An 11,222-nucleotide genomic window follows, 5' to 3' on the forward strand; every position below is an offset into this window, starting at 1 on the left:
TCAGTCATTCACAAACAAGGATGGGGCGAGGGTCACCACTTTGTCAACAAATGCGTGAGCAAATTGTTGAACAGTTTAAGAAAAACCTTTGTCAACCAGCTATTGCAAGGAATTTAGGGATTTCACCATCTACGGTCCGTAATATCATCAAAGGGTTCAGAGAATCTGGAGAAATCACTGCACGTATGCAGCTTAGCACGTGTCCTTCGATCCCTCAGGCTGTACTGCATCAACAAGCGACATCAGTGTGTAAAGGATATCACCACATGGGCTCAGGAACACTTCAGAAACCCACTGTCAGTTACTACAGTTGGTCGCTACATCTGTAAGTGCAAGTTAAAACTCTCCTAAGCAAGGCGAAAACCGTTTATCAACAACACCCAGAAACACTGTTGGCTTCCGAAAATGGGTTGAAAAGGATTTGCAAATTATTGTATTCCGTTTATATTTACATCTAACACAATTTCCCAACTCATATGGAAACGGGGTTTGTAATTATGAGACACAATTGTGTCAAAATCATGATTTTTTTTTTTCATGCTTGAAATAAGAAATGATTACTTTAAAAAAGTAGTTTTATACTTGTGAGTGTTGATGACACAGCTTTGCAACAGTTGATTTTCTAGTTTCAAGCATGTTTTACTCAATATAGGTCATCAAATCTCAGCAACAAGCTGTAATATCTTACTGAGATCATTTAGGACCAAAACACTTAAAACAAGTAAAACACTCTAACATAAAATCTGCTTAGTGAGAAGAATAATCTTATCAGACAGAAAATAAGCAAATATCACCCTTATTTGAGATATTTAATCTTACTTAGATTTCAGTTTTTGCAGTGTGGCGCTCTGAATACAAAACTAAGCCAGGCTAAATCTTAAATCGAGATCACATTGACTGACTCACCTCGACAAAACCAAGACTAGCCATTGTTTTTTGTATTTTCGGTCCAATTTGGCTCTTTCAACATTTTGGGTTGCCGACCCCTGTTTTTGTGGAAAGCTGAGCCTGGAATCTTGTGTATGGGGGCCCCAGAATTTTGTGTCACACTCCTGATCAAACGCATTACAGCTCGGACAATTTCAAAGAGGAAAAAAGATCCAGACAGGAAGGAAGAGAAGTGAGAGAACAAGGAAGAGAGGACAAAAGTGTGTTGGTTAGGATTCAGGGCAGGCGGTGATATCATTACCATACATCAGGACAATAAATGAGGCTTTCAGCAGACCGTAATAAGAGTTTGATAAATCATCCGGACCAGAATTAACTAGACGTCAAAACAATGTGAGGACTCTTGACGGATGGCAGAGGAGGAGCCAATAGCACAGATTAGTGTGGCTGGAAAAGATGGAGCGCTAAAATGGGGGTTGCACTGGTGCTGTAATAGCACGGGGAGGAAGAATAAAGGTGAGGCGCACAAGGACAGAGACTGGAGGATCGTAAAGCATTAGGATACCGTATTTTCCGGACTACAGTGCGCCTTATAACCCGGCGCGCCTAATGTACGGAATAATTCTGGTTTTGCTTACCGACCTCAAAGCAATTTTATTTGGTATATGGTGTAATGATAAGTGTGACCAGTAGATGGCAGTCAAACATAAGAGATATGTGTAAACCATACTTGCCAACACTCCCGAATTTTCCGGGAGACTCCCGAAATTCATCGCCTCTCTTGAAAACCTCCCGGGACAAATAGTCTCCCGAAAATCTCCCGATTTTCAGCCGGAGCTGGAGGCCACGCCCCCTCCAGCTCCATGCGGACCTGAGTGAGGACAGCCTTTTTTCACAACGGGAGGACAACAGGATGACAAGAACTAAATCATCCAGACTAGAGATACATTGTATTATTATGTTTATCTTACCTAAAAATAAATATATTTATTAATAATAAAAATAAAAAAACGAAATACATTTTTATTATATTTTGCTAAAAACATCAAAATTAATTGTATTTTATTTGTATTTTTTCTGACTCCTTTTTACATCCAGCCGTAGAATTATACATTAAAATAAACATATTTGAAATAATAAATTTTAAATTATAATAATTCATTTAAAATGACCAAATTTAATTATTAAAATAATTGCTTGTTTATCAACAACTTTAGCATTTTATTCATTACATTTTGAAGCTCTCAGAAGCCAAGTTATGTTATATTCCTTAATATTTATTTATGCAAGTTTGAAGTATCAATTATCTAAACACAGTTTTGTTTGCATATTTTCAGGATGTAGATATATATATATATATATATATGTATGAAATACTTGACTTGGTGAATTCTAGCTGCCAATATACTCCTCCCCTCTTAACCACGCCCCCAACCACGCCCGCCCCACCCCTGGCCACGCCCCCCGCCCTCCACCTCCCGAAATCGGAGGTCTCAAGGTTGGCAAGTATGGTGTAAACTGCAGTAACTATGATGGCAATATGACTCAAGTAAACAACACCAATATTTTATATGTTCCATTGAAAATATAGGACATTACACACAGCGCTCAAAAATCTATCAAAATGTTTTAGTACGACTTTGGTAAGGCATGAAGCCGCACCACTCGATGGATTGTACTGTGCTTCAACATAGGAGTATTATCATGGTGTGTGTATAAGGTAAGACATATTATCTGTAGGGATGTCCGATAATGGCTTTTTTGCCGATATCCGATATTCCGATATTGTCCAACTCTTAATTACCGATTCCGATATCAACCGATACCGATATATGCAGTCGTGGGATTAACACATTATTATGCCTAATTTGGACAACCAGGTATGGTGAAGATAAGGTCCTTTTAAAAAATGAATAAAATAAAATGAGATAAATAAATTAAAAACATTTTCTTGAATAAAAAAAGAAAGTAAAACAATATAAAAATAGTTACATAGAAACTAGTAATTAATGAAAATGAGTCAAATTAACTGTTAAAGGTTAGTACTATTAGTGGACCAGCAGCACGCACAATCATGTGTGCTTACGGACTGTATCCCTTGCAGACTGTATTGATGTATATTGATATATAATGTAAGAACCAGAATATTAATAACAGAAAGAAACAACCCTTTTGTGTGGGGGGGGGGGGGGGGGGGGGTTTGGGTTGGTGCACTAATTGTAAGTGTATGTTGTGTTTTTTATGTTGATTTAATTAAAAAACAAAAACAAAAAAAAACGATACCGATAATAAAAAAAACGATACCGATAATTTCCGATATTACATTTTAAAGCATTTATCGGCATCTCTAATTATCTGGCATTTTGTTTCGCAATATTATGCAAAAGCAACTTTTCTTACCTTCTGGTACCTGCTGATCTGTATTTGGGATCTGCATAAATCCTGAAAAATTGCTCGCGTCCGCCTTTGTAGTCCGTGCCGACGCCGTAGTCGATAAGCTTCTTCTTTTTCTCTATCTTCTTGTTATGGGACTGTGTAGGGACCGGCCTCGAAGCAGCGGCAGGTGAGTAGATTGCCCAGCTGGGGCTTGTTATCTAATCACCTATCGCCTTTAGTAGCGGCAGCCAGGTAGAAACACGTGGTTGGAGTTGGAGACAGAAAAAACACAAACGAACACAGACACGCGGGACTGAAAAGCCCAAACCACATATTGCTGGTAAGCAATCCCTCCATGCGTGGATGAAAATAAAAACTTGCTCAACCCTGTACCATGGGCTCAAGAAGATCTGTCGGCATCAGGAGAACCCCCCCAAGAGGGAAACCCCCACAGGGACATTCATCCTCCTGTTGCCATTTCCAACATTAAGTAGTGTAAAGTTATTTCTTATATCTGTCAGTAAACTTCCCATGAAAGCGCTAAAACATACCGGTATAGTTAGTTTACATTATTCACCCAAGGAACTTTAGTTATTAGAGTTCCGGTCGGACGGTTTTTCACGGGACACATTTCTGGCCTTGTTGTTGTTTCCGGATGAGGAGCTGCTGCTCCGTTATTGATTGAAGTAAAGTCTGAATGTCATTAAAACAGTTAGCGCCATCTTTTGACACTTCTTCCACTTCCGTCCTTGCACGCTACACCGCTACAACAAAGATGACGGGGAGAAGACGCTGTCGAAGGTGAGCCACGTAAATAAGACCGCCCACAAAACGGCGCATCCCGAAGAGACTGTCAGAAAGCGACTTGAAGATGATATGTGAAGTGAAGTGAATTATATTTATATAGCGCTTTTCTCTAGTGACTCAAAGCGCTTTACATAGTGAAACCCAATACCTAAGTTACATTTAAACCAGTGTGGGTGGCACTGGGAGAAGGTGGTTAAAGTGTCTAGCCCAAGGACACCACGGCAGTGACTAGGATGGCAGAAGCTGGGATCGAACCTGGAACCTGGAACCCTGAAATTGCTGGCACGGCCACTCTACCAACTGAGCTATACCGCCCCATCTGTAAGACATCATCTATGCAACATTTTGACCAATGAAACCACCATTACATGTTATGTAGACCACAAGGAAGTCTTTTATGTTTAGAAAAATAATAATAATAATATGACTTCTTTAATGCACCTTATAATCCAGTGCACCTTATATATGAAAAAAGATCAAAAATAGACCATTCATCGGCAGTGCGCCTTATAATCCGGTGCGCCCTATGGTCCGGAAAATACGGTACTCGTTCATATTCACACTGATGAGCACATTTGCACACAAAAATGTATATTTAATGAAAATGCCTTAGTTTGTCCAGAATAAAATGACTCAGCTGACCCATCACCTCTTGAATGTACAGGCACAATTTTCTTGGGTGTGTGCAAAGGTCTAATCACCCAACATGATCCTGTTGGAAATCCTGACGAGAGGTTATTCAGTTCTGTAAAATGTCCCCGTACTCTGCTCCCTGTTCTCACCTCTCGCCCAGAGGGTCGCTTTAATTGCCAGCCCGTCGTAACCTTTGCCGGACGCCAGTGACAAGGCTTGTCTGCGGTGCTTGGAGGTGGTAGCAACTCGATTATCTGTGACAGCAGATTCCGGCGACTGGACCGGAGAGAGAGAGAGAGAGAGAGAGAGAGCAAAAGAGAGGGAGAGCTGGAGAAAAAGAAGCTGGGGCGAGTAGAGGCCCATTACGGGCTAATTGGAGCCGCTCACCCTCGGAGCGTTGGGCTGGAAAGCAGTTGCAGCATTCTCATGCATGGTGAGCTGCGTTTATATGCATGCAAGAGGAGGCCAGAGGGAGAGTCAAGTCTACTCTGCTCAGCATGACACGCTTGGAGCGTTACATTATTTTTATACTTGTGTTTATTCATCATCACAATAGCCTCACAATACGAAGGTCCTGGGTTCGATTCCTGCGCTCGGGATATTTCTGTATGGAGTTTGCATGTTCTCCCCGTGACTGTGTGGGTTCCGTGTCCTGGGCATGACGTTAAAGTGCATCCGGCAGTGGAGGCTCCTCTATGGGGTCTTGGGGCATTAAGAGGTTAACCCTTTTACTACTGTTACCCCAGGTGGCCCTTGGCAAAGGCCTAGTACCTGACTGCCCCCTCGCCGGGGATACGGTGAAGACCTCAACGGCGGAGCAGGCGGAAGACGGTAGATTTAAGAACTACCACAACGGCTGCGATGGCGGAAGAAGGCTGCAGCAGAAAAGGGTCCCCCAGTCGTCTTGGACTCCATGCCACTGGACCCTGACCCGATTCTGTCAAGGATCGTGTGGTGACTGTCTGTGCATCAGTCTCCCCACGTTAAACAAAGTCACGCACAGGCATCCTCTATAAAGGGGTACACCCCTACCAGGAGGATCGTCATACTCGTTTGAGTGACCGCTGATGCGTGGGTTCCCTCCGGGTACTCCGGTTTCCGCCCACCTCCAAAGACATGCACCTGGGGATAGGTTGATTGGCAACACTAAATGGTCCCTAGTGTGTGAATGTTGTCTGTTTATCTGTGTTGGCCCTGTGATGAGGTGGCGACTTGTCCAGGGTGTACTCAACCTTCCACGCCCGTGTGCAGCTGTTATAGGCTCCAGTACCCCCGCGACCCCGAACAGGACAAGCGGTGGAAAATGAATGGATGGATGGACAATAGTTTAAGCCTAAATATGTCTGATATCCACTACATCGGGGGTGCCCATTACGTGGCTGGCGAGCTCCTGGTCGATGGCGGAGGGTGTGTCAGTCGATCCTAGCCAGGCATTAAAAAAATAGACCTAAAAATGAGCGATCATCAAGCTTCACCAAGACGTCACTTCTGTCACTAATAACTAAAGTTGCTTGAGTGAATAATGTAAACTCACTACACCGGTATGTTTTAGCGCTTTCATGGCGAGTTTACTGACTGATATACGTAAGAACTTTACACTACTTTATATTAGAAATGGCAACAGTGGAGGATGAATGTCCCATAACAAGAAGATAGAGAAAAAGAAGAAGCTTATCGACTCTAGTGGATAGAAAAGCGCTATATACATTTTTCTCCATTATTATTTTTATTATTATCAAACGATAATTCATCCCACAATGGGGGCATGATGTGGTTGCGGTGCAGATACAGCTAGTCAACAGCGTGGTGTTTCAATCTTTGTGGAACAGGCCCTAAATGTTGTTCCCAGTCACCAGTCGGTAAAGCTGCTCAAGTTTGCCGACGACACTACCCTCATCGGGCTCATCCCGGATGGCGACGAGTCCGCCTACAGGAGAGAGGTGGACCGGCTGGCGTCCTGGTGCAGCCTCAACAACCTGGAGCTGAATGCCCAGAAAACAGTGGAGATGATCTTGGACTTAAGGAAAGTCAAAGCCCTACCATCCCCCTCACCCTGATTGACTCTCCCACCCCCGTCTCCATTGTGGACTCCATCCGTTTCTTGGGCACCACCATCCCCCAGGACCTCAAGTAGGAGCCGACCATCAGCTCCCTCAGCAAGAAGGCCCAGCAGAGGTTGTACTTCCTGCGGCAGCTGAAGAAACTGAAGGTGCCGACCGAGATGCCGGTGCAGTTCTACTCAGCCATCATCGAGTCCATCCTCACCTCCTCCATCACCGTGTGGTAGCCCGGCGCCACAGTCTGGGACAAGCATCGACTGTAGCGCATCGTATGTGTTGCTGAGAAGGTTATTGGCTGAAAACTCCCATCCCTCCAGGACCTGTTCTCCTCCAGGACCAGGAGGCGTGTGGGTCAGATCACAGCTGACTCTTCTCACCCTGGACACAAACTATTCTCCCCTCTCCCCTCAGGCAGGAGACTAAGATCCATCCAGACCTACACCTCCCGCCACCTGAACAGTTTTTTCCCCTCGGCCATCAGACACATGAACAATATCAAGATCTGATAGCTCAGTTAAGGTCATGTTATTCTATTCTGTGTTATATGTGTTTTATGTTGCACGATAGTAAAATTCCTAGTCTGTGAACCCGTTCTCAAACAACGGCAATAAAAACTCTTCTGGTTCTGATTCTGATTCTGATTCTTGTTACACACTAGCTGTTTGAATGAAACATGCATCTTATTTGTAGTTTTGATTACCAAATTTGGAGGTGTTAAATCACCAGTAAAATCACTAATGCTAATCAGTAGCATGTACAAGGCATATCCCATGTAATTTAGCATTGAGCGAGCACATTTTGAAACTGAGGTAGTTAAAAAGCTCCTCGGTGGCAGGGCCCCGGGGGTGGATGAGATCCGCCCAGAGTTCCTTAAGGCTCTGGATGCTGTGGGGCTGTCTTGGTTGACAAGACTCTGCAGCATCGCATGGACATCGGGGGCGATACCTCTGGATTGGCAGACCGGCGTGGTGGTTCCTCTCTTTAAGAAGGGGAACCGGAGGGTGTGTTCTAACTATCATGGGATCACACTCCTCAGCCTTCCCGGTAAGGTCTATTCAGGTGTACTGGAGAGGAGGCTACGCCGGATAGTCGAACCTCGGATTCAGGAGGAACAGTATGGTTTTCGTCCTGGTCGTGGAACTGTGGACCAGCTCTATACTCTCGGCAGGGTCCTTGAGGGTGCATGGGAGTTTGCCCAACCATGTGCTTTGTGGACTTGGAGAAGGCATTCGACCGTGTCCCTCGGGAAGTCCTGTGGGGAGTGCTCAGAGAGTATGGGGTATCGGACTGTCTGATTTTGGCGGTCTGCTCCATGTATGATCAGTGTCAGAGCTTGGTCCGCATTGCCGGCAGTAAGTCGGACACGTTTCCAGTGAGGGTTGGACTCCGCCAAGGCTGCCCTTTGTCACCGATTCTGTTCAGAACTTTTATGGACAGAATTTCTAGGCGCAGTCAAGGCGTTGAGGGGATCCGGTTTGGTGGCTGCAGGATTAGGTATCTGCTTTTTGCAGATGATGTGGTCCTGATGGCTTCATCTGGCCAGGATCTTTAGCTCTCGCTGGATCGGTTCGCAGCCGAGTGTGAAGCGACTGGGATGAGAATCAGCACCTCCAAGTCCGAGTTCATGGTTCTCACCCGGAAAAGGGTGGAGTGCCATCTCCGGGTTGGGGAGGAGACCCTGCCCCAAGTGGAGGAGTTCAAGTACCTCGGAGACTTGTTCACGAGTGAGGGAAGAGTGGATCGTGAGATCTACAGGCGGATCGGTGCGGCGTCTTCAGTAATGCGGACGCTGTATCGATCCGTTGTGGTGAAGAAGGAGCTGAGCCGGAAGGCAAAGCTCTCAATTTACCGGTCGATCTACGTTCCCATCCTCAACTATGGTCATGAGCTTTGGGTTATGACCGAAAGGACAAGATCAAGGGTACAACATTGCTACATTACCCAGAGTCAGTCCGCAATGAAAATGCCTGTTTGCCCGGCAAGTGTTAGAGTCCGCAACCCAACGTGAGGTCACGTGCTACAGAGGTCTAGAAATATGGTACCGTTTGATTTTACAAAAATTGCTACCCGGTAGTGCCAACGTAAGTTGGTTAGTAACCACAAAAGTACTGAATTCGGTACCCATTCCTACAGTATGTGTCATTTGGTAGGCCACAAACAAAAATCCTATTTAGGGCCACAGAAAGCCGAGAGCCAGAAGTGGTCGTCTGTTGTCAACCACAAAACAATGTTGCTTTAAGAGCATTTAAGCAACAGGCATCAAGTAGTCTGGAATGTTTTTCAGGGGTCAATTCAGGATATCTTTTTCTACATTTAAAACATTTTATTTAATGGTGGTTCTTTGGTGAAGAATGTGCACGGATTTAGTTTTACAGATCTCTTTTCAACTCACGTCAGTTTGTTTGGAGAGGCGAAGTTGTTGGATGCAAATGAACCTCTCCTCACCACGCCCCCTCATACCGATGAGCCTTCGCCTCCGCCTGTCAGCATTTTCTTGCAATTTTTAAGCTTTCTTGCTTTTATTTTGCACGATGGACAGCAACCAGACATCTGTTTTAAAAGACTTCCACCACAACACAACATCGGAGATGATAGATGGATCAGCGGCTGACCGTGGTTTGTTGTTGGCACTAAGGAAGGAGGTAATGCGAGTGGACGAAAGAGTGGAAAGAAGCCCGGCTGACGTACAGGTCTGGAATTATACATGCAGGCTAAGGTTAAACTTCTACCGAGTCTAACTTTGTAATGCTAGATCCTCTACGTATACATGTGTTTATTGACTATGAAATGTTTTTCTTTATCATGTAAATAACAGAGCTGCTTAGAGTTGTAAACAATAGAGACTCAGTCAGAATAATTGCATCTAAGTTATCACAAAACTTTGTGTTGCCATGAGTTCCCGGCGAGAAGACAAAAGCTGTCTTTGATCCTACCGAGAAGAAGGCTTGTAAAACTCCACTGTGTAGGATGGGAAGCAACATGAAGGTGTTCTGTTTCTTTCATGTATTGTAATCCACAGAAAGATTTTGTCTTGACCCAAGAACTACAAAGCGGAGAGGAAGCAGGGCCTGACTCCTCTCAAGGCGGCCTCTTCTTTGAACTATTTTACTACCTTTTCTTTGAACAGACTTTTTCTTTGAACTGTTCTGTAACCAAAGGCGATGGCTGTTTACGACCCCCTCCCTTAGAAACAGCCAGAGGTGGGACCAAGTCATTGTTTTGCAAGTCACAAGTAAGTCTCAAGTCTTTGCCCTCAAGTCCGAGTCAAGTCCCGAGTCAAGACAGGCAAGCCCCGAGTCAAGTCCAAAGTCAAGACTGGAAAGTCTCAAGTCAAGTCCTAAGTCCTGCATTTTGAGTTTCGAGTCCTTTCAAGTCCTTTTAACCACAGACTAATATATTAACACAGATTGTGTATGCTTTTCAAACGCTGTATTTATTTATTAAAACAAGTGCATTTTAAATTGCAGGAAAGAAAATTGTGCTGACATTGCACTTTATAATAGCACTATTAACCAGTCATTTTAAACATTAACTCATTCCTTTACAGAACAAACACATTGAAAAATAAAGTGCAAATGTACTTATTTGTACAAAAGTGTTGACATTGAAAAAACATGACATATACGTGAACATAACAAAAATGTTGTACTTTTTATATGTCAAGGCCCTATGCTGCATTGCATTTGCAAAAGACCAAATTAGCCAAGAGTCTGTCAGTCATTTGTGCACGATGGGGGCGTAGTATGATGCCACCATGGCTGAAAACTCGCTCCACTGGAGCACTGGAGGCAGGCACTGCCAAGACTCTCAAGGCCACTCGGAACAGTGAAGGAAGAGTCTTCATGTTCAATGCCCAGAACAAAAGGGGGGAGAGAGGTTTTTTGGGTTGGTGCACTACTTGTAAGTGTATCTTGTGTTTTTTATGTTAATTTAATAAAAAAAAAAAAAAAATATTTCTTCTGCGGCCCGATACCAATCGATCCACGGACCAGTACCGGGCCGTGGCCCGGTGGTTGGGGACCACTGAGGTAAACAACCAACAGTATGTCAGAAAGCTAGCTAAAACGGTACACATATTCATAATATAGTATACATTTTAACTGACCTTTATTTGACTATTTTTGTCTTTTTTTAGGTGGCTAAAATACGCGGTGCTGCTGACCGCCGTCTAACGTTACGTGTGATATATTGACTAACGTAACCCTGCTTAAAAAAAAATCACTGAACAAAAAGTATGAATAAGGTAGTGAACTGCAACAGATTCCCGTGTTTGCAATAACGTTATAACGTTAGCAGTGAGTTTACAGCCTCACTGATTTAACTACACAGCAAATAAAAGTCACGTTACTTAGCCAATAAACGTTATCTTACATTCAAAACTTACCGTTCTTTGTGCAACTTCAAATGCCGGACGAAGTTGGAAGTTGTTGCCTCTCCATCAGTAATTTTCGAACCGCA

Source organism: Nerophis lumbriciformis, linkage group LG12 (genome assembly GCF_033978685.3).
Source record: "Nerophis lumbriciformis linkage group LG12, RoL_Nlum_v2.1, whole genome shotgun sequence".
NCBI lineage: Eukaryota > Metazoa > Chordata > Actinopteri > Syngnathiformes > Syngnathidae > Nerophis > Nerophis lumbriciformis.